This window comes from Phyllobates terribilis, unplaced genomic scaffold (genome assembly GCF_046119375.1).
Source record: "Phyllobates terribilis strain yellow unplaced genomic scaffold, ASM4611937v1 Scaffold_4__5_contigs__length_816908805, whole genome shotgun sequence".
Lineage (NCBI taxonomy): Eukaryota > Metazoa > Chordata > Amphibia > Anura > Dendrobatidae > Phyllobates > Phyllobates terribilis.
In genome coordinates this window covers 680693763-680717305 of record NW_027362764.1, presented here as the reverse complement: position 1 = coordinate 680717305, position 23543 = coordinate 680693763, and the positions used below count along the sequence as shown (strand labels likewise).

Here is a 23543-nt window from a genome sequence, read left to right as displayed (position 1 = left end):
CATATATGAAATCTTCTGCGTATTTGATAGAGTTCACTATGGGGATGACTCAGTCTAGGAGAGTTTGATAATGGCTTTTGGTAAGATTTTACATTTCCTGGTTTTATAAATTTAGCTTGTTTTATTTTCTTTTCACGATTCTCATGTTTTCTAACAAAATCCAGCATCTGCGCACATTCAAATAATGAATTTTTTTGTGATGCCATAACTTGGGAAACTGAATTTAGGAATTTGAATTTTTGTACAAAAGTTGTTATCATATGTTGTACTTTTCCATTTTTGATGAGAGCTTTGTACAACCGTTCAAATATGGACATGAATGTATATGTACATTCCTTCCTACCAATCCTTAGTTTCTGCAGATCTTCTATGTTGGGAAAATCCTTTGTGACACAATAAATCAAATATCTTAATCTGTCCGAATCATTTTCCCATCCATTAGGAGAGGCATTTTCACAGGGCATTAGATGTAAACGTCTGGACAATGTCACAGGAATCCATATTTTAAATAATTGATTCCTCTCCTCATTGGATAAATCAAACTTATCAGAGAAGCTCTCAAATGTCTCTGAATTTCTACAGGCATGGATTTTGACATCATATTTTGGCATGATTTTGTATAATTTCAGCAAATTTTTCCTCATTTTAATTTGGAGTTGAGCCTGGGTAATTCCAGAATTCTCTGATATTTTTAGTGGCTCTTGTACGTCCGTTCCTCCTATGTCACTCACGTCTCCTCCCACCTCAACTAGTATGTCGGCTTCTCGTATGTCAGTCATGTCTCCTCCCATGTCAGGTTTCTGTATGTCCGTCTCTTGGTCAGACCCAAGGTCACCTTCAGTTACAGACACGTGTCTTATTTCTTGTTCATTTTCCACATTACAGTCAGAATCAGTATCACCGTCTGACACTTCTACACTATTTTCCTGCTTAGAAATCTCTAACACAAGACTATGAAAAAAATCTACCAAATGTAGAATATTTCTCAATTTCTGTTTGTCTCTATTTACCAATTTAGAAGTTAACTGTAAATTCTGCAATTCACATTCTTTGTATAAACTGAGCCACAAAACTTCTATGTCATCTCCTACATTAACTTTGAAATTAATATTACTTTGTTTAGCAAAAGAAGAAATTATATCCATATTTTGCTTACCTTAAGATTCCTTGGCTTCTCTTTATCAGCACGTCCTGTCTTCAGTTCGTCTGATTCTTCTCCTGTGTGATTCTGTTCCTTGTTAGTACCTCTGCTTCCTGTCTTTCCTCTGTCTTTAGGTCCTTTCTGCTTCTCGTGACAAACTAGTGAATTTACTGACACGTGAACAACAGCTGTTCAGCTCGTCAGGACTCCCCCCTTGTTCACGGAAGAAATTCACTTACTTAATTTAAAAAACAAAAAAACAGGACTAGCTGGCTCACCATTGTAAAATAATACTCTTCCTGTATTATTTTTTTCTACTAAGGACTTCTCAAAGTATCAATATCACGATATTCTTATAAAAAATGTATCTATTTATTCTTGGATTGTCCATTAAAAAGAATCAGATTGCATCAGGTACATACAATAATTAGTTATAAAGTAATTGTCCATTTGTCCATAATTTGCTTAATTGTTGAGATTCACCCATCTTTCCTTGGATCCTGGCTGGTAAATCATGTCTTTGTCCAGCATGTGTCCAGGCCTACATGTCATCTGCTTCTCAGCATGAAGATTCTGTGTCTTGTGGGGTGGGCAGAGCAAGAGAGCCCCCCCTTTCTGTACCATGGGCTTTTATAGCCAGTCGTATGGACACCTGTTCTACATATGGTAGTGAACCAAAAATACACACACAAATAGCGCATGTCAACTAGACACGATGGCTGAGGCATAGAACTCAGAAAAATGATTATCGATTAACATTCCAAATTAATTTCCATAATTAACCATTTAACATTTCCCCCTTTTTTGAGAATAAAAGGACTTTAACTGAAATTTCTCAAAAGAAGATACATTCATCAATCATTTTTTCTTTCCTTCTTCCATGGCAATATCATTAAATTTCCATAATAATAATAATAATAGTAATAATAGTATCAATATCGGATTATTGTTATATAATGATGTGAATTCATGTTATGGTAAGCCGTGACTAATATTCATTTAATATGTATAATTATACTTCCCTATATCTAAATTGAAGCAATCGCGGGTTCAATTGTCATCATCTGATGTCATCGGGTCGTCGTCTCGTCTTCTTCTTGGTTCTTTTATAACACAGTCTTTAGATGAAAACTCCTTTGAAATAAATTACAGCATGTAGATATTGTACAGTCCATAATTGTGTTCATTATTGTTCAGTCCATAAACTGTACTCTTTATTAGAAAGATCATGTGTGTCAGTTGATAAGAAAACAAAGTCCATGGATCAAATGTAGCTTTAATATCTGTGCAGTGTCACCTGGACTTACGTTGGATCGTCTTTGGAATCTTCCGTGTGTCCGCACTGGTCTCGTGTCACTTTTGGAACAGATGTGACGTCTTTGGTCAGTAAAGCAAGGGTTAACTTGACACTTTCCTGCTTTATATAGCACCATAACCAGTACTCAGTCCTTTATATACAGGACACATATGCCAGGTATTACCTGTTCACCAGCTTTCATTGAAGCGTTGCAGGTGATAAGAAACCACTGGAACGTGATGAAACTTAAACACAACACAGTACATATAGGATCATCGTCCTCTGCCGTCCTGGTGATCAGTGGTGTGAATTGTATTGTATGTAATGGACACAGTCTATTATAACACTCAGCATTCACACCTGTTACCTTCTGAGACGTCCGGATATCAGTTGCTTCTTCTTGTAACTTTTGAGAATCTCTTTGATTTATAAAAATTAAAAGTCTTTATTAAGATAGAATTCATAATTGCGATGTCTTGATTGAAGTCTTCATTCCCTAATCTGATACCAAATCTGGCAGTTTTTCCTAACCTATAATATCACAGCGTACCATAGCAATCAGTAATATCCATCTAATTATTATCAAAATATTAAAATAAATTATGTTTGGAATAATAAACAATAATAGATAATAATTCATTATCAATCAAGTTCTCCATATGATAGAACATTTTTATGTCATAGGTGTAATTACCTTTTCCAACCCATAGGTTTCAGAGTATTTTTAAAAAACAAGTTTTTATATCTTTATTAAACCAATAATATCAAAGAATGTATACTCCTGAACCAAAATGAATAAATATATGAATGTATGAATGAATGAATGAATGAATAAATGAATGAATGAATTGTTGTGTTTACTCAGAACATGTAAACATTTTTTTCCTTAGCAATATATATTTAATGAAGCAATACTCTTGTATTAGACATTACTTTTTTAAATATTAATGTGTTTTCTCAATTGAGATATTGAACTCAAATAAAATCAAATGAGAATTAAAAAATGAAAAACTAGAAAATAAGAAGTATAAAGTAAGAATAAAATTTTAAAAATGAAAAATAAAATTAAGAGTAAAAATAAGAATAAAAATAAAAATAAGGCCTTTAAATTTTAATGACAAATGCAGAGTAATTATATTCTCCATAAAAATACCCTTATATCTCCATTATCTGGATGATTTCATATTTGTCCTAACCTTGTACCACCAAAAAATATTAAATTATGCAACTTTGCATGTAATACCCTTCTTAATTATACCATAGTACCTTATTATTATTTCTTCTTTATTAAAATGTGTGGAAAATAAGTATTGATCAAAATTGATTATGTAATCAGGATCAAAAACACATTTTCCCCCTTAATACCAAAAATATTATTTTATAAAATTTATGTATATATCAGAACCAAATTAAAAAGAATTATTCTTCTAGAAATATTGTGCATAAATTTCATATCGATGAGTAGCATAGATTTGACTAAAGAGAGGTGTGTACCTATTTAGGTAACCATTAAAAATAATATTAAAGTTATTCAAGAATATTATCATGTGGAAAATTATTCTAAATATAAATTTGCTTTGTAAACCATTTTGATGTGTGGTTGCCCTTATCCACTATTAGTTAAATCAAGAAATAATAATTATTAAAGAAATATAGAAATATATATATGTAGATACAGTAATACCTAATTATGTATTATAATTTCCTCAGAATTAAATATATTTTTGTACCTTCACATAAAGAAACATTTTTTTTTTTCAAACATACAAACATACGAGGCCTCTGTCACATCAATCACACTTAGCAGCTGCTGATTTACTCATCTGTCACCTTCACTCTGACATTCTGTAGCGGGTCTGGAAGGCGGAACCTCTGAGCTACTATACAAGGGGGCGTTTCTTGTAAGGGAGCGGGTGGCGACCAGGGTAGACGGGCAGGCAGTCACAGCAAGTGACCGGGACAGTCTCTGAATGAACGGACAGGAGGTCACGGCAAGTGACCGGGGCAGTCTATGGATGAACGGGCAGGAGGTCACGGCAAGTGACCGGGGCAGTCTCTGGATGAACGGGCAGGAGGTCACGGCAAGTGACCGGGGCAGTCTCTGGATGAACGGGCAGGAGGTCACGGCAAGTGACCGGGGCAGTCTCTGGGTAAAGGATTGGTACGACCTGTGGCGGCAGATGATAGACGTGAGCTCCCAGGTGAGTAGGCGAGAGTCTCTGGATAAACGGGTGGTCACAGCATGTGACGGTGGAGCCTCCAGGAAGACCAACAGACAGGTAGCAGATGAGCGCTCCCAGGTGAGCGGGCAGGAGTCTCTGGACAGGCGGGTGGTCACAGCACGTGACGGCAGAGCCTCCTGGTAGGCTAGCAGACAGGCAGCAGATGAGCGCTCCCAGGTGAGCGGGCAAGCTGGTCCTTAGACAGACTGACATGAGTTGGAAGGCAGACCGTCGGACCTCAGGCAAGCAGGCAGGTAGAAGATGTGCGCTCCCAGGTGAGCGGGCAAGCTGGTCCTTAGACAGACTGACAGAAGTTGGAGGGCAGACCGTCGGACCTCAGGCTAGCAGGCAGGTAGCAGGATATCAGGCAGGAATTAGACAGCAGACTGGCAGGAATCTGGCAGGTATCTGGCAGGTAACTGGCAACGAGACCTGAGGGCTGAAGCAGAGTAGTGAACAGTGCTACAACATTGCTCGGGCACCTCCATTTTGGAGGAGGTGCCTTTTATATGGGAGGTCCTCCGGCAATTGGCCGGGGACTCCTTAGGACGGCGCGCGTGGTCCCTTTAAGAGAGGGGGAGCGCGCGCGCGCGCACCCTAAGCACACTGCCAGGGAAGGAGCGCGTGCCGGAAGCAGCGGGGAGAGAAGCGCTGGAGGACGCCGCGCCAGGAGCGGGGAGGTGAGAGGGACGGCGTCTCTGCCTAGAACGGGGCAGAGACGCCGATGCTACAGTACCCCCCCCTTTAGGCCCCCTCTTTTTTTGGCCAGAAAGAAATTTCTCAAGGAGAAGCGGGGCGTTGATGTTCTCCCTGGGTTCCCAAGTTCTCTGCTCAGGACCAAACCCCTTCCAATCTACCAGAAAAAAGGTTTTTCATCTTACCCTCTTGGAGGCCAGAATACTCTCTACATCAAAGATGTCATCAGCGGAAACCGGAGCAGGAGGAGCACCTGGATTTTTGGAAAAAAAGTTAAATACAACGGGTTTGAGGAGAGATACGTGGAACGAGTTGGGGATCCGTAGGGTGGCCGGGAGTTTTAATTTGTAGGCCACAGGGTTAATTTATCTGAGGACTTCGAAGGGGCCGATGAATCGAGGACCCAACTTGTAGGAGGGTACTTTGAGCCGCACATGTTTGGATGAGAGCCAAACCTTGTCTCCCGGACGGAATTGGGGCGGATCCAGACGTCTCTTATCAGCATATCTCTTCATCCGCTCAGAGGAGAGAAGAAGAGCGGACCTGGTGCTCTCCCAAATAGTAGAAAATTCGCTGACAATAGACTCCGCAGCAGGGTTGTCCACAGAAACGGAGACAGGAAGTGGAATACGGGGATGTTGGCCACCGACTATAAAGAAAGGGGATTTGGAAGAGGACTCGCTCTCATGGTTGTTATAAGAGAACTCGGCCCATGGTAAGAGATCCACCCTGTCCGAGTGGTGAGCATCAACGAAGTGCCGGAGGTAGCTGGACAAGATCTGATTGATCCGCTCCACTTGACCATTGGACTGAGGGTGGTAAGCGGAGGAGAAATCCACGGTAATGTCCAGCAGCTTACATGTGGCTCTCCAGAAGCGAGAGGTGAACTGAACCCCACGATCCGACACGATGTGGAGGGGCAGACCATGGAGACGGAAGATGTGGCGGATAAAGTCTTTAGCCAGCTCGGGTGCAGACGGAAGACCAGGCAGGGGAATGAAGTGGGCCATCTTAGAAAAACGGTCAGCGACAACCCAAATGACAGTACAACCGGCAGAAACTGGAAAGTCGGTGATAAAGTCCATAGCGATGTGTTGCCAAGGAGCAGCAGGTACGGGAAGGGGCAGGAGATGGCCGGCAGGTAGATGTCGGGGAACTTTGTTACGGGCACAGGATGAACAGGCCGCGACGAAGTCTACCACGTCCTTACGCAGGGTAGGCCACCAGTAATGCCGGGTAATAAGTTGGAAGGTCTTCTTTTGGCCAGCATGGCCAGCTAGTTTAGAAGAATGTCCCCAGCGAAGAACCCTCTCCCGATCTGGCACAGCTACGAACGTCTTACCGGGTGGAAGACGAGTCAGATCCAAGGGGGCCACATTCATCACCTTGGAGGAGTCGATGATGTGCGTAGGTTCCTCCTCTTGATCGGAGGACAAGAAGGACCGGGACAAGGCATCAGCTTTGATGTTCTTGTCCGCCGGACGGAAATGAAGAATGAAGTCGAAGCGGGCAAAAAACAACGACCACCGGGCCTGGCGAGGATTGAGTCTCTGGGCATTTTGGAGATATGCCAGGTTTTTGTGATCCGTGTAGATAATTACCGGGTAGAGAGCCCCTTCAAGCAGATAGCGCCACTCTCCCAGTGCCAATTTGATGGCTAGCAATTCCCGGTCTCCAATGGAGTAGTTGTGCTCCGACGAGGAGAAGATTTTGGAGAAGAAGCCGCACGTTACCATTCTCCCGGTAGAAGACTTCTGGGTGAGCACCGCTCCGGCTCCGGAGGAGGAGGCATCAACCTCCAGGTAGAATTGTTTATTACAGTCCGGACGGTGCATGACGGGAGCAGAGGCGAAGGCTTTCTTTAGGGAAAGGAAGGCCTCCTCGGCTTCAGGCGACCATGTCCTGGGGTTAGCCCCCTTACGGGTAAGTGCAGATATGGGAGCAGTCCGAGACGAGAAGTGTGGGATGAAAAGACGATAATAATTAGCGAAGCCCAGGAATCGCTGTATCGCCTTCAAACCTTCAGGACGAGGCATTTTAGAACGGAAGAGAGCTTCTCGGGATCCATTTGCAGACCTGTTTGGGAGATGACATAGCCCAAGAACGGAAGGGAGGTCTGATCGAAGAGGCACTTCTCATATTTGGCATAAAGGTGGTTCTGCCGAAGCCTAAGCAGGACCTGACGAACATCCCTCCGGTGTGTGGGGAGATCCGGAGAGAAGACCAAGATATCGTCCAGGTATACCACTACGCAGGAGTACAGGAGGTCATGGAAGATGTCGTTGACTAGTTCCTGAAAGACCGCGGGAGCATTACAGAGACCGAAGGGCATCACAAGGTACTCGTAGTGACCGTCCCGGGTATTGAATGCCGTCTTCCACTCGTCTCCTTGACGGATACGGACCAGATTATACGCTCCTCGTAGATCCAGCTTGGAGAAGATCCTGGTGCCCTTGAGACGGTCAAACAATTCGGAGATGAGTGGCAGGGGATATTTGTTTTTTACCGTGATGAGATTGAGTCCTCTGTAGTCAATACAGGGACGTAGCGAGTCATCTTTCTTTTTGACAAAGAAGAATCCGGCTCCAGCCGGGGAGGTAGATTTTCGGATAAATCCCCTAGCCAGATTCTCTTCAATGTACTCAGACATGGCTCGGGTCTCGGCTGCAGACAACGAGTAGATACGCCCACGGGGAGGAGTGGTGCCAGGTACCAGGTCGATCGGGCAATCGTATGGCCTATGGGGTGGCAACGTCTCAGCTTCCTTCTTACCGAAGACGTCTGCATAGGGCCAGTAGGGAGCCGGGAGACCAGGTAAGTTAGCTGGAGTAGGCTGAGGGCGAAGTGGACGGACCGGGACCAGGCAGGTCCTATGGCAGTCAGGACCCCATCGGAGTACTTCACCGGACCGCCAGTTCAATACGGGTTCATGTGTCTGGAGCCAAGGTAGACCTAGCAACAGGGAGTGAGAAAGTCCGGACAGCACATGGAATGAGATCTCCTCAGAGTGCAGCATTCCCACCTGCAGGGTTATGGGTTCGGTGACGAGCAGGATGGTCTCCGAGAGAAGTCTTCCATCCACGGAGGCGACTGACGATGGTTCAGCCAAGGACTTGGTGGGAATATGGTATCTCTCTACCAGAGACTGGGAGATGAGGTTTCCAGCAGCTCCAGAATCCAGATGGGCGAGTTCAAAGAGACGGTTCTCTCCCCAAGCAATAGAGACCGGTAAGGTCAGAGACGGAGAGGGCTTACTTTTGTCTAGGACGACCTCTCCGAGTGGTCCTAGACACTGGCGTTTCCCGGTTTTTCCGGGCAGGAACGGATGAAGTGCTTCATACTGCCACAATAGAAACAGCTTCCCTCGGCTCGGCGAGATTCTTGGCGAGAACCGACCATCTTGGTCTGGTCGACCTGCATAGGCTCAGGAGAGTGTAGCTGAGGAGAGACGGAGGGAGTGACGGGTTTCTGGAAAGTAGGAGCTAGACGTGGAACCCTCCTGTCACTGGTGACCTCTTTGGCACGCTCCTGGAACCGCAGGTCAATCCGGGTGGCAAGAGTTATAAGGTCATCGAGAGTGGTAGGAATGTCCCGACCGGCAAGTTCATCTTTAATACGGCCGGACAGACCCTCCCAGAAGACGGAAACCAGAGCGTCATTATCCCAGGCCAGCTCCGAGGCAAGGGTACGGAACCGTATGGCATATTGGCCCACGGTGAGACTTCCCTGACGGAGGCGTAGCAGAGATGATGCGGATGAGGTCTTCCGTCCGGGTTCGTCGAAGACTTTCCGGAAAGCCGTGAGAAAGGCAGGCAAGTCGGACACCAGGTGGTCTCCTCTCTCCCATAGAGGATTTAGCCAGGCCAGGGCCTCCCCGGTGAGATGGGACATGATGAAGGCAATTTTGGCCCGGTCGGAGTTAAACTGGTGAGACAGGAGTTCAAAGTGCAGTGTGCACTGATTTATGAAGCCCCGAGCCTGGGCGGAGTCGCCTCCGAAACGAGGAGGTGCAGAAAGCCGTGGTCCGGGGTAGGATACCATGTTATTAGTGGGCAGTGGAGCTGCCGGATTGCGAGTCATGGCACTGGCGGTGGTTGCAGGCAGAGCAGTCAGAGTGTCCAGGCGAGAATTGACATTCCGCAGGTGACCCAGGATGGACTCCTGTTGGGACCTCTGACGGGACAGTTCATGACACAGGTCCGAGAGCGAGGGAGCTTGGGTGCCACCGGGTTCCATGGCCCGAGCAAACTGTAACGGGTCTGGGAGGCGGAACCTCTGAGCTACTATACAAGGGGGCGATCCTTGTAAGGGAGCGGGTGGCGACCAGGGTAGACGGGCAGGCAGTCACAGCAGGTGACTGGGACAGTCTCTGAATGAACGGACAGGAGGTCACGGCAAGTGACCGGGGCAGTCTCTGGATGAACGGGCAGGAGGTCACGGCAAGTGACCGGGGCAGTCTCTGGATGAACGGGCAGGAGGTCACGGCAAGTGACCGGGGCAGTCTCTGGGTAAAGGATTGGTACGACCTGTGGCGGCAGATGATAGACGTGAGCTCCCAGGTGAGCAGGCGAGAGTCTCTGGATAAACGGGTGGTCACAGCATGTGACGGCGGAGCCTCCAGGAAGACCAACAGACAGGTAGCAGATGAGCGCTCCCAGGTGAGCGGGCAGGAGTCTCTGGACAGGCGGGTGGTCACAGCACGTGACGGCAGAGCCTCCTGGTAGGCTAGCAGACAGGCAGCAGATGAGCGCTCCCAGGTGAGCGGGCAAGCTGGTCCTTAGACAGACTGACAGGAGTTGGAAGGCAGACCGTCGGACCTCAGGCAAGCAGGCAGGTAGAAGATGTGCGCTCCCAGGTGAGCGGGCAAGCTGGTCCTTAGACAGACTGACAGAAGTTGGAGGGCAGACCGTCAGACCTCAGGCTAGCAGGCAGGTAGCAGGTTATCAGGCAGGAATTAGACAGCAGACTGGCAGGAATCTGGCAGGTATCTGGCAGGTAACTGGCAACGAGACCTGAGGGCTGAAGCAGAGAAGTGAACAGTGCTACAACATTGCTCGGGCACCTCCATTTTGGAGGAGGTGCCTTTTATATGGGAGGTCCTCCGGCAATTGGCCGGGGACGCCTTAGGACGGGGCGCGCGGTCCCTTTAAGAGAGGGGGAGCGCGCGCGCGCGCGCCCTAAGCACACTGCCGGGGAAGGAGCGCGTGCCGGAAGCAGTGGGGAGAGAAGCGCTGGAGGACGCCGCGCCAGGAGCGGGGAGGTGAGAGGGACGGCGTCTCTGCCTAGAACGGGGCAGAGACGCCGATGCTACACATTCACAGATCTGTTCAACTCAAACATTCCACATATGAAGTTTTAGATATATATATATATATATATATATTTAACCCAAAATTGTTGTATCCCAATTTATTAATGCGCATTGCCATATCAATTGAATATCTTTATATTTCTTTGAATATTCCCCAAGTACATATTATATAATATGAGAGTAAGTCACTGGAATTTCAGACACTTGAAAAAACTCTTGTCTTAGATTCTTTTTTCACTGGCTGCCCGGTCTTAAGTTACATCAGTTGAAAATAGAATGAATGGGATCCTATACTATTAGCTCAAAGTTCAAAGGCCGCAGCTGTCACACGTCATGCTGTAAAGCTACTTTAATTTGCACGAACACTTCATGCACAGAAAATATTAGCAACACAAAAGAATTCATAATTATTACATATATATTATAGTTCAACTAGATATATTGTTATTATTTTAAAATGTTATACACATAAAATCATGCAATTTTTTCACTTCCTGTGTGAATAAAGAAATAAATCCAATTTTAGAGTTCTTTGATCAAATCCTGCTTTGGAATGAAAACTCTAAGGAAATATAAGAAAATAAAATTAAATATCAAATTCATACAGAAACAGAATTATTTAAATATCTTATACATATATTGGTTGGTTCTAATGGAATTCAAAATATTGCTACTTAAATTTATAAATATGAAGTTCTAATTTATTAATTAATATATATATATATATTTTATAAACGTATATATAAATACAATTATACGCAATCTCTACTTAGACAAGTGTATATATATATATATATATATATATATATATATATGAACTATTAGAAACTATGTAACTACAATTTTACTGTATAAGATAATAAATAAATATTGAGACATTGTATTACATTTTGATACAACATTATAATTACAGTTTTTCCTTAGCCACTCCCTAAACCAAATCTTCTGTCTCTCTCAAATATCTCCAGGAACGCCCTATTTAGGAAAGACATTTTTCTATCCTTCAAAACCTCAGAGAACTGCCTGTTCTTCTGTCCACATTCCATGACGTCACTGTGAGTTGGTCGGCTCACCTGTCTCTGTCCATCAGTTTCAGCCATTTTCCTTTTTAGAGAATCAGAGTTCTGACTGAGAATTAACTCATTCTGTGGAGAGATGGATCTTTGCACTGGCTGATATGGCTTATAACATATATGAAATCTTCTGCGTATTTGATAGAGTTCACTATGGGGATGACTCAGTCCAGGAGAGTTTGATATTGGCTTTTGGTAAGATTTTACCTTTCCTGGTTTTATAAATTTAGCTTGATTTATTTTCTTTTCACGATTCTCATGTTTTCTAACAAAATCCAGCATCTGCGGACATTCAAATAATGAATTTTTTTGTGATGCCATAACTTGGGAAACTGAATTTAGGAATTTGAATTTTTGTACAAAAGTTGTTATCATATGTTGTACTTTTCCATTTTTGATGAGAGCTTTGTACAACCGTTCAAATATGGACATGAATGTATATGTACATTCCTTCCTACCAATCCTTAGTTTCTGCAGATCTTCTATGTTGGGAAAATCCTTTGTGACACAATAAATCAAATATCTTAATCTGTCCGAATCATTTTCCCATCCATTAGGAGAGTCATTTTCACAGAGCATTAAATGTATACGTCTGGACAATGTCACAGGAATCCATATTTTAAATAATTGATTCCTCTCCTCATTGGATAAATCAAACTTATCAGAGAAGCTCTCAAATGTCTCTGAATTTCTACAGGCATGGATTTTGACATCATATTTTGGCATGATTTTGTATAATTTCAGCAAATTTTTCCTCATTTTAATTTGGAGTTGAGCCTGGGTAATTCCAGAATTCTCTGATATTTTTAGTGGCTCTTGTACGTCCGTTCCTACTACGTCACTCACGTCTCCTCCCACATCACCTAGTATGTCGGTTTCTCGTATGTCAGTCATGTCTCCTCCCATGTCAGGTTTCTGTATGTCCGTCTCTTGGTCAGACCCAAGGTCACCTTCAGTTACAGACACGTGTCTTACTTCTTGTTCATTTTTCACATTACAGTCAGAATCAGTATCACCGTCTGACACTTCTACACTATTTTCCTGCTTAGAAATCTCTAACACAAGACTATGAAAAAAATCTACCAAATGTAGAATATTTCTCAATTTCTGTTTGTCTCTTTTTACCAATTTAGAAGTTAACTGTAAATTCTGCAATTCACATTCTTTGTATAAACTGAGCCACAAAACTTCTATGTCATCTCCTACATTAACTTTGAAATTAATATTACTTTGTTTAGCAAAAGAAGAAATTATATCCATATTTTGCTTACCTTAAGATTCCTTGGCTTCTCTTTATCAGCACGTCCTGTCTTCAGTTCGTCTGATTCTTTTCCTGTGTGATTCTGTTCCTTGTTAGTACCTCTGCTTCCTGTCTTTCCTCAGTCTGTAGGTCCTTTCTGCTTCTCGTGACAAACTAGTGAATTTACTGATACGTGAACAACAGCTGTTCAGCTCGTCAGGACTCCCCCCTTGTTCACGGAAGAAATTCACTTACTTAATTTAAAAAACAAAAAAACAGGACTGGCTGGCTCACCATTGTAAAATAATACTCTTCCTGTATTATTTTTTTCTACTGAGGACTTCTCAAAGTATCAATATCATGATATTCTTATAAAAAAATGTATCTATTTATTCTTGGATTGTCCATTAAAAAGAATCAGATTGCAGCAGGTACATACAATAATTAGTTATAAAGTAATTGTTCATTTGTCCATAATTTGCTTAATTGTTGAGATTCACCCATCTTTCCTTGGATCCTGGCTGGTAAATCATGTCTTTGTCCAGCATGTGTCCAGGCCTACATGTCATCTGCTTCTCAGCATGAAGATTCTGTGTCTTGTGGGGTGGGCCCCCCTTTCTGTACCATGGGCTTTTATAGCCAGTCGTATGGACACCTGTTCTACATATGGTAGTGAACCAAAAATACACACACAAATAGCGCATGTCAACTAGACACAATGGCTGAGGCATAGAACTCAGAAAAATGATTACGATTAACATTCCAAATGAATTTCCATAATTAACCATTTAACAGAGACCGCCTGGGAATGCCAGGTGCTGTAGGCTTTTGCTTTTTCCTTCCTTCCACCAGCAGGGGGCACTCTCTTCTATGCCTTTTTTCCATTCCCTTTCACAAGTGCACACATTCATTCTCTTTTCTTTTTTTCATTTGCTTTCTCTCTTGCGCTATTTCATCTCTGCAAAATACCAGCATCCTTCTGATCACCGTGGGCCTCCAGCATTGTTGCTTATTTACTATTAATACTATGCTCCTTTTCACCAGGACCAGCGTCTCCCGGGTTGCTCGAGGCAACCACCGGTAACCCCAAGCAGAAGACCTTTGCAGGCAACACGACCCTCCCCCCTGAAGAGCAGCTCAAAGTCACTGGCAACCATCTCACCCTCTTCGTTCATTCACCCCTGGATGTCTCGCTCTGCCCCAAGTTACGGGTCCAGCTTGCTTTTTCTGTCACATTACCGCGATGAAGGGTTTAGCCTGCAGGAGACCCTGCGCCGAGACATTTTTGAAGACACCTGATGCGGCGGGTGAATCACTGCTAAACAAACCACACCTGTAGGGACGGCACAGCCTTTGCATGGACCCTTCGGATCCCGCCCCGTCACGGCCAGATTGCAAGCCATCAAGCGATCCTGAGAAAGGCTGGCCGGGCGATGGATCGAGCAACGTCTACTGGCCATGCCACCTTGGATACGCCCGATCTCTTCTGATTTCGGAAGCAAAGCAGGGCTGGGCTCGAAAAGTACTTGGATGGGACACATCCTGGGAACACCGGGTGCTGTAGACCATTTTGATGACATTTTGCCCTACTGCCCAGCTCGGCTAGCATGGAACGGTGCCTTGCCGTACACCGACTTTAAGTAACTTAGATGATGGAAGTCCCAAGGCCTCTGAGCCAGTTGACAGCTAAGTACGCTACCCCGCCGCCCTTCACGCAGAACTGACACCGAGCTCCTTGCCACGGCTTGGAGAGCTTATTGACTCCGCAGCTCGCCGTGTGGAAATGATGGCGTTAAAAGCACCCGGGGCCGTGAAGGGGCCAGGCTTTCAGAAGGTGCCCAGGGAAGGTTTTTAATGCCGGCCGCCTAGCGAGGGCCAGCAGAAGTAACATGATTCTCTGCAAAGAAGCTTGTGTAACCAAGCCAGACGGCTGCCAAAGAGCTAACCTCAGTGCAAGGAAGGCAAGGAAGGTGCGGAAGGAATTGGGGAGGGGGGTGGTGATTCCTGCTAGGGCCCTGAAATCATAAAACAGGCAGGAGAGTCTGACGCATGGTGACGGAGAGGTTGTAGGGGCAGATAGGGGGTGTTGTCACGTGCGAGCACGTGTGCATGCTGGCTTGTGTGTGAAAGTGCGCTTCCTAGGTGTGGCGCGCTGCAGACAGTCAATGGGATTGTTCCCTTTCATTAAAAGTTAATCCCCGGCTGCAGCCAATTAGAAAGCAACTAACCGCGCACTACTCACCCTACCCGGGTCTGCCAGTGAGTCTCACCTCTGCTCCCGGCCTGTGGCATTGGCCGTGAAGCTGACGTTCCGTCGACAGCACTTCAGCCGATCAGTGAGCTCAGCGGCTCTGAGTGGGGCGTTGAGTCTACAAGACCTTTTAAGGAAGCCAGCAAAAAAATTGAAGAAAAGGGAAAGCACAAAAGGACCTGGTCTTGCTGAGCACTGGAAAGGGCAGCCGGCAGCCAGATGTCAAAGTAGAAAAGCAGCAAGTGAGAGGCTAGTTTCTGCCTATGGCCACACCAGCCTGAACACGCCCAATCTTGTCTGATTTTGAAAGCTAAGCAGGGTTGGGCCTGGTTAGTACTTGGATGGGAGACCACCTGGGAATACCAGGTGCTGTAAGCTAATGCTTTTTCCTTCCTTCCACCAGCAGGGGGCACTCTCTTCTATACCTTTTTTCCATTTCCTTTCACAAGTGCACACATTCATTCTCTTTTCTTTTTTTCATTTGCTTTCTCTCTTGCGCTACTTCATCTCTGCAAAATACCAGCATCCTTCTGATCACCGTGGGCCTCCAGCATTGTTGCCTCTTTACTTTTAATACTAGGCTCCTTTTCACTAGGACCAGCGTCTCCCGCGTGGCTGGAGGCAACCACCGGTAACCCCAAGCAGAAGACCTTTGCAGGCAACACGACCCTCCCCCCTGAAGAGCAGCTCAAAGTCACTGGCAACCATCTCACCCTCGTCGTTCATTCACCCCTGGATGTCTCGCTCCGCCCCCAAGTTACGGGTCCAGCTTGCTCTTTCTGTCACATTACCGCGATGAAGGGTTTAGCCTGCAGGAGACCCTGCGCCGAGACATTTTTGAAGACACCTGATGCGGCGGGTGAATCACTGCTAAACAAACCACACCTGTAGGGACGGCACAGCCTTTGCATGGACCCTTCGGATCCCGCCCCGTCACGGCCAGATTGCAAGCCATCAAGCGATCCTGAGAAAGGCTGGCCGGGCGATGGATCGAGCAACGTCTACTGGCCATGCCACCTTGGATACGCCCGATCTCTTCTGATTTCGGAAGCAAAGCAGGGCTGGGCTCGGACAGTACTTGGATCGGACACATCCTGGGAACACCGGGTGCTGTAGACCATTTTGATGACATTTTGCCCTACTGCCCAGCTCGGCTAGCATGGAACGGTGCCTTGCCGTACACCGACCTTAAGTAACTTAGATGATGGAAGCCCCAAGGCCTCTGAGCCAGTTGACAGCTAAGTACGCTACCCCGCCGCCCTTCACGCAGACCTGACACCGAGCTCCTTGCCACGGCTTGGAGAGCTTATTGACTCCGCAGCTCGCCGTGTGGAAATGATGGCGTTAAAAGCACCCGGGGCCGTGAAGGGGCCAGGCTTTCAGAAGGTGCCCAGGGAAGGTTTTGGATGCCGGCCTCCTAGCGAGGGCCAGCAGAAGTAACATGATTCTCTGCAAAGAAGCTTGTGTAACCAAGCCAGACGGCTGCCAAAGAGCTAACCTCAGTGCAGGGAAGGCAAGGAAGGTGCGGAAGGAATTGGGGAGGGGGGTGGTGATTCCTGCTAGGGCCCTGAAATCATAAAACAGGTAGGAGAGTCTGACGCATGGTGACGGAGAGGTTGTAGGGGCAGATAGGGGGTGTTGTCACGTGCGAGCACGTGTGCATGCTGGCTTGTGTGTGAAAGTGCGCTTCCTAGGTGTGGCGCGCTGCAGACAGTCAAAGGGATTGTTCCCTTTCATTAAAAGTTAATCCCCGGCTGCAGCCTATTAGAAAGCAACTAACCGCGCACTACTCACCCTACCCGGGTCTGCCAGTGAGTCTCACCTCTGCTCCCGGCCTGTGGCATTGGCCGTGAAGCTGACGTTCCGTCGACAGCGCTTCAGCCGATCAGTGAGCTCAGCGGCTCTGAGTGGGGCGTTGAGTCTACAAGACCTTTTAAGGAAGCCAGCAAAAAAATTGAAAAAAAGGGAAAGCACAAAAGGACCTGGTCTTGCTGAGCACTGGAAAGGGCAGCCGGCAGCCAGACGTCAAAGTAGAAAAGCAGCAAGTGAGAGGCTAGTTTCTGCCTACGGCCACACCACCCTGAACACGCCCAATCTGCTTTTTCCTTCCTTCCACCAGCAGGGGGCACTCTCTTCTATACCTTTTTTCCATTCCCTTTCACAAGTGCACACATTCATTCTCTTTTCTTTTTTTCATTTGCTTTCTCTCTTGCGCTATTTCATCTCTGCAAAATACCAGCATCCTTCTGATCACCGTGGGCCTCCAGCATTGTTGCCTCTTTACTTTTAATACTAGGCTCCTTTTCACTAGGACCAGCGTCTCCCGCGTGGCTGGAGGCAACCACCGGTAACCCCAAGCAGAAGACCTTTGCAGGCAACACGACCCTCCCCCCTGAAGAGCAGCTCAAAGTCACTGGCAACCATCTCACCCTCTTCCTTCATTCACCCCTGGACGTCTCGCTCCGCCCCCAAGTTACGGGTCCAGCTTGCTCTTTCTGTCACATTACCGCGATGAAGTGTTTAGCCTGCAGGAGAACCTGCGCCGAGACATTTTTGAAGACACCTGATGCGGCGGGTGAATCACTGCTAAACAAACCACACCTGTAGGGACGGCACAGACTTTGCATTGACCCTTCGGAGCCCGCCCCGTCACGGCCAGATTGCTCGCCACCAAGCGATCCTGAGAAAGGCTGGCCGGGCGATGGATCGAGCAGCTTCTACTGGCCATACCACCTTGGATACGCCCGATCTCGTCTGATCTCGGAAGCAAAGCAGGGCTGGGCTCAGACAGTACTTGGATGGGAGACCTCCTGGGAACACCGGGTGCTGTAGACCATTTTGATGACGTTTTGCCTTACTGCCCAGCTCGGCTAGCATGGAACGGCGCCTTGCCGGACACCGACCTTAAGTAACTTAGATGATGGAAGCCCCAAGGTCTCTGAGCCAGTTGGCAGCTAAGTACGCTACCCCGCCGCCTTCACGCAGACCTGACACTGAGCTCCTTGCCACGGGTAGGAGTGCTTATTGACTCCGCAGCTCGCCGTGTGGAAATGATGGCGTTAAAAGCACCCGGGGCCGTGAAGGGGCCAGGCTTTCAGCAGGTGCCCAGGGAAGGCTTTGGATGCCGGCCGCCTAGCGAGGGCCAGCAGAAGTAACATGTTTCTCTGCAAAGAAGCTTGTGTAACCAAGCCAGACGGCTGCCAAAGAGCTAACCTCAGTGCAAGGAAGGCAAGGAAGGTGCGGAAGGAATTGGGGAGGGGGGGGGTGATTCCTGCTAGGGCCCTGAAATCATAAAACAGGCAGGAGAGTCTGACGCATGGTGACGGAGAGGTTGTAGGGGCAGATAGGTGGTGTTGTCACGTGCGAGCACGTGTGCATGCTGGCTTGTGTGTGAGAGTGCGCTTCCTAGGTGTGGCGCGCTGCAGACAGTCAAAGGGATTGTTCCCTTTCAATAAAAGTTAATCCCCGGCTGCAGGCTATTAGAAAGCAACTAACCACGCTCTACTCACCCTACCCGGGTCTACCGGTGAGTCTCGCCTCTGCTCCCGGCCTGTGGCATTGGCCGTGAAGCTGACGTTCCGTCTACAGCGCTGCAGCCGATCAGTGAGCTCTGCGGCTCTGAGTGGGGCCTTCTGTCTACAAGACCTTTTAAGGAAGCCAGCAAAAAAATTGAAGAGAAGGGAAAGCACAAAAGGACCTGGTCTTGCTGAGCACTGGAAAGGGCAGCCAGCAGCCAGACTTCAAAGTAGAAAAGCAGCAAGTGGGTGACTCATCTCTGCATATGGCCACACCACCCTGAACATGCCCAATCTTGTCTGATCTCAGAAGCTAAGCAGGGTTGGGCCTGGTTAGTACTTGGATGGGAGACCTCCTGGGAATACCAGGTACTGTAGGCTTTTGCTTTTTCCTTCCTTCCACCAGCAGGGGGCACTCTCTTCTATGCCTTTTTTCCTTTCCCTTTTACAAGTGCACACATTCATTCTCTTTTCTTTTTTTCATTTGCTTTCTCTTGCGCTATTTCATCTCTGCAAAATACCAGCATCCTTCTGATCACCGTGGGCCTCCAGCATTGTTGCTTCTTTACTTTTAATACTAGGCTCCATTTCACCAGGACCAGCGTCTCCCGTGTGGCTGGAGGCAACAACCGGTAACCCCAAGCAGAAGACCTTTGCAGGCAACACGACCCTCCCCCCTGAAGAGCAGCTCAAAGTCACTGGCAACCATCTCACCCTCTTCCTTCATTTACCCCTGGACATCTCGCACCGCCCCCAAGTTACGGGTCCAGCTTGCTCTGTCTGTCACATTACCGAGATGAAGGGTTTAGCCTGCAGGAGACCCTGCGCCGAGACATTTTTGAAGACACCTGATGCGTCGGGTGAATCACTGCTAAACAAACCACACCTGTAGGGACGACACAACCTTTGCATGGACCCTTCGGAGCCCGCCCCGTCACGGCCAGATTGCTCGCCACCAATCGATCCTGAGAAAGGCTGGCCGGGCGATGGATCGAGCAGCTTCTACTGGCCATACCACCTTGGATACGCCCGATATCGTCTGATCTCGGAAGCAAAGCAGGGCTGGGCTTGGACAGTACTTGGATGGGAGACCTCCTGGGAACACCAGGTGCTGTAGAACATTTTGATGACGTTTTGCCCTACTGCCCAGCTCGGCTAGCATGGAACGGCGCCTTACCGGACACCGACCTTAAGTAACTTAGATGATGGAAGCCCCAAGGCCTCTGAGCCAGTTGGTAGCAAAGTACGCTACTACGCAGGCCTGACACAGAGCTCCTTGCCACGGCTAGGAGTGCCTATTGACACCGCAGCTCGCCGTGTGGAAATGATGGTGTTAAAAGCACCCGGGGCCGTGAAGGGGCCAGGCTTACAGCAGGTGCCCAGGGAAGGTTTTGGATGCCGGCCGCCTAGAGAGGGCCAGCAGAAGTAACATGTTTCTCTGCAAAGAAGCTTGTGTAACCAAGCCAGACGGCTGACAAAGAGCTAACCTCAGTGCAAGGAAGGTGTGGAAGGAATTGGGGAGGGGGGGGTGATTCCTGCTAGGGCCTTGAAATCATAAAACAGGCAGGAGAGTCTGACGCATGGTGATGGAGAGGTTGTAGGGGCAGATAGGGGGTGTTGTCACGTGCGAGCACGTGTGAATGCTGGCTTGTGTGTGATAGTGCGCTTCCTAGGTGTGGCGTGCTGCAGACAGTCATAGGGATTGTTCCCTTTCATTAAAAGTTAATCCCCGGCTGCAGCCTATTAGAAAGCAACTAACCGCGCTCTACTCAACCTACCCGGGTCTACCGGTGAGTCTCCCCTCTGCTCCCGGCCTGTGGCATTGGCCATCAAGCTGACGTTCCGTCGACAGCGCTGCAGCCGATCAGTGAGCTCAGCGGCTCTGAGTGGGGCGTTGAGTCTACAAGACCTTTTAAGGAAGCCAGCAAATAAATTGAAGAAAAGGGAAAGCACAAAAGGACCTGGTCTTGCTGAGCACTGGAAAGGGCAGCCGGCAGCCAGACATCAAAGTAGAAAAGCAGCAAGCGAAAAGGCTTGCTTCTGCCTACGGCCACACCACCCTGAGCACGCCTGATCTTGTCTGATCTTGGAAGCTAAGCATGGTTGGGCCTGGTTAGTACTTGGATGGGAGATAGCCTGGGAATACCAGGTGCTGTAGGCTTATGCTTTTTCCTTCCTTCCACCAGCAGGGGGCACTCTCTTCTATGCCTTTTTTCCATTCCCTTTCACAAGTGCACACATTCATTCTCTTTTCTTTTTTTCATTTGCTTTCTCTCTTGCGCTATTTCATCTCTGCAAAATACCAGCATCCTTCTGATCACCGTGGGCCTCCAGCATTGTTGCTTCTTTACTTTTAATACTAGGCTGCTTTTCACCAGGACAAGCGTCTCCCTGGTGGCTGGAGGCAACCACCGGTAACCCCAAGCAGAAGACCTTTGCAGGCAACACGACCCTCCCCCCTGAAGAGCAGCTCAAAGTCACTGGCAACCATCTCACCCTCTTTCTTCATTCACCCCTGGAAGTCTCGCTCCGCCCCCAAGTTACGGTTCCAGCTTGCTCTTTCTGTCACATTACCGCGATGAAGGGTTTAGCCTGCAGGAGACCCTGCGCCGAGCCATTTTTGAAGACACCTGATGCGGCGCGTGAATCACAGCTAAACAGACCACACCTGTAGGGACGGCACAGACTTTGCATGGACCCTTCGGAGCCCGCCCCGTCACGGCCAGATTGCTCGCCACCAAGCGATCCTGAGAAAGGCTGGCTGGGCGATGGATCGAGCAGCTTCTACTGGCCGTACCACCTTGGATACTCCCGATCTCATCTGATCTCGGAAGCAAAGCAGGGCTGGGCTTGGACAGTACTTGGATGGGAGACCTCATGGCAACACTGGGTGCTGTAGAACATTTTGATGACGTTTTGCCCTACTGCCCAGCTCGGCTAGCATGGAACGGCGCCTTACCGGACACCGACCTTAAGTAACTTAGATGATGGAAGCCCCAAGGCCTCTGAGCCAGTTGGTAGCAAAGTACGCTACTACGCAGGCCTGATACCGAGCTCCTTGCCACGCATAGGAGTGCTTATTGACTCCGCAGCTCGCCGTGTGGAAATGATGGCTTTGGATGCCGGCCGCCTAGCGAGGGCCAGCAGAAGTAACATGTTTCTCTGCAAAGAAGCTTGTGTAACCAAGCCAGACGGCTGACAAAGAGCTAACCTCAGTGCAAGGAAGGCAAGGAAGGTGCGGAAGGAATTGGGGAGGGGGGGGGTGATTCCTGCTAGGGACCTGAAATCATAAAACAGGCAGGAGAGTCTGACGCATGGTGACGGAGAGGTTGTAGGGGCAGATAGGGGGTGTTGTCACGTGCGAGCAAGTGTGCATGCTGGCTTGTGTGTGAGAGTGCGCTTCCTAGGTGTGGCGCGCTGCAGACAGTCAAAGGGATTGTTCCCTTTCATTAAAAGTTAATCCCCGACTGCAGCCTATTAGAAAGCAACTAACCGCGCTCTACTCACCCTACCCGGGTCTACCGGTGAGTCTCGCCTCTGCTCCCGGCCTGTGGCATTGGCCGTGAAGCTGACGTTCCGTCTACAGCGCTGCAGCCGATCAGTGAGCTCAGCGGCTCTGAGTGGGGCGTTGTGTCTACAAGACCTTTTAAGGAAGCCAGCAAAAAAATTGAAGAGAAGGGAAAGCACAAGAGGACCTGGTCTTGCTGAGCACTGGAAAGGGCAGCCGGCAGCCGGCAGCCGGCAGCCAGACGTCAAAGTAGAAAAGCAGCAATTGAGAGGCTTGTCTCTGCCAACTTCCACACCACCCTGAACACGCCCAATCTCATCTGATTTTGGAAGCTAAGCAGGGTCGGGCCTGGTTAGTACTTGGAGGGGAGACTGTAAAATTATACTCTTCCTGTATCATTTTTTTCTACTGAGGACTTCTCAAAGTATCAATATCACGATATTCTTATAAAAAAATGTATCTATTTATTCTTGGATTGTCCATTAAAAAGAATCAGATTGCAGCAGGTACATACAATAATTAGTTATAAAGTAATTGTCCATTTGTCCATAATTAGCTTAATTGTTGAGATTCACCCATCTTTCCTTGGATCCTGGCTGGTAAATCATGTCTTTGTCCAGTATGTGTCCAGGCCTACATGTCATCTGCTTCTCGGCATGAAGATTCTGTGTCTTGTGGGGTGGGCAGAGCAAGAGAGCCCCCCCCTTTCTGTACCATGGGCTTTTATAGCCAGTCGTATGGACACCTGTTCTACATATGGTAGTGAACCAAAAATACACACACAAATAGCGCATGTCAACTAGACACGATGACTGAGGCATAGAACTCAGAAAAATGATTATCGATTAACATTCCAAATGAATTTCCATAATTAACAATTTAACATTTCCCCCTTTTTTGAGAATAAAAGGACTTTAACTGAAATTTCTCAAATAAAGATACATTCATCAATCATTTTTTCTTTCCTTCTTCCTTGGCAATATCATTAAATTTCCATAATAATAATAATAGTAATAATAGTATCAATATCGGATTATTGTTATATAATGATGTGAATTCATGTTATGGTAAGCCGTGACTAATATTCATTTAATATGTATAATTATACTTCCCTATATCTAAATTGAAGCAATCGCGGGTTCAATCGTCATCATCTGATGTCATCGGGTCGTCGTCTCGTCTTCTTCTTGGTTCTTTTATAACACAGTCTTTAGATGATAACTCCTTTGAAATAAATTACAGCATGTAGATATTGTACAGTCCATAATTGTGTTCATTATTGTTCAGTC

At 47.2% G+C, this 23543-nt stretch overlaps 8 pseudogenes; all 8 read left to right on the top strand.

Moving 5' to 3' along the window:
* Positions 1-14427: 14427 nt before the first annotated feature.
* On the top strand, positions 14428-14547 carry LOC141269566 (5S ribosomal RNA; annotated as a pseudogene).
* Positions 14548-15490: 943 nt separating this feature from the next.
* On the top strand, positions 15491-15609 carry LOC141267977 (5S ribosomal RNA; annotated as a pseudogene).
* Positions 15610-16230: 621 nt separating this feature from the next.
* On the top strand, positions 16231-16350 carry LOC141269571 (5S ribosomal RNA; annotated as a pseudogene).
* A 1596-nt stretch (positions 16351-17946) lies between these two features.
* On the top strand, positions 17947-18066 carry LOC141267710 (5S ribosomal RNA; annotated as a pseudogene).
* A 942-nt stretch (positions 18067-19008) lies between these two features.
* LOC141268038 (5S ribosomal RNA) lies at positions 19009-19127 on the top strand (annotated as a pseudogene).
* Positions 19128-19746: 619 nt separating this feature from the next.
* LOC141267497 (5S ribosomal RNA) lies at positions 19747-19866 on the top strand (annotated as a pseudogene).
* Positions 19867-20788: 922 nt separating this feature from the next.
* Positions 20789-20907, top strand: LOC141268550 (5S ribosomal RNA; annotated as a pseudogene).
* Positions 20908-21528: 621 nt separating this feature from the next.
* Positions 21529-21648, top strand: LOC141268564 (5S ribosomal RNA; annotated as a pseudogene).
* Positions 21649-23543: the final 1895 nt, after the last annotated feature.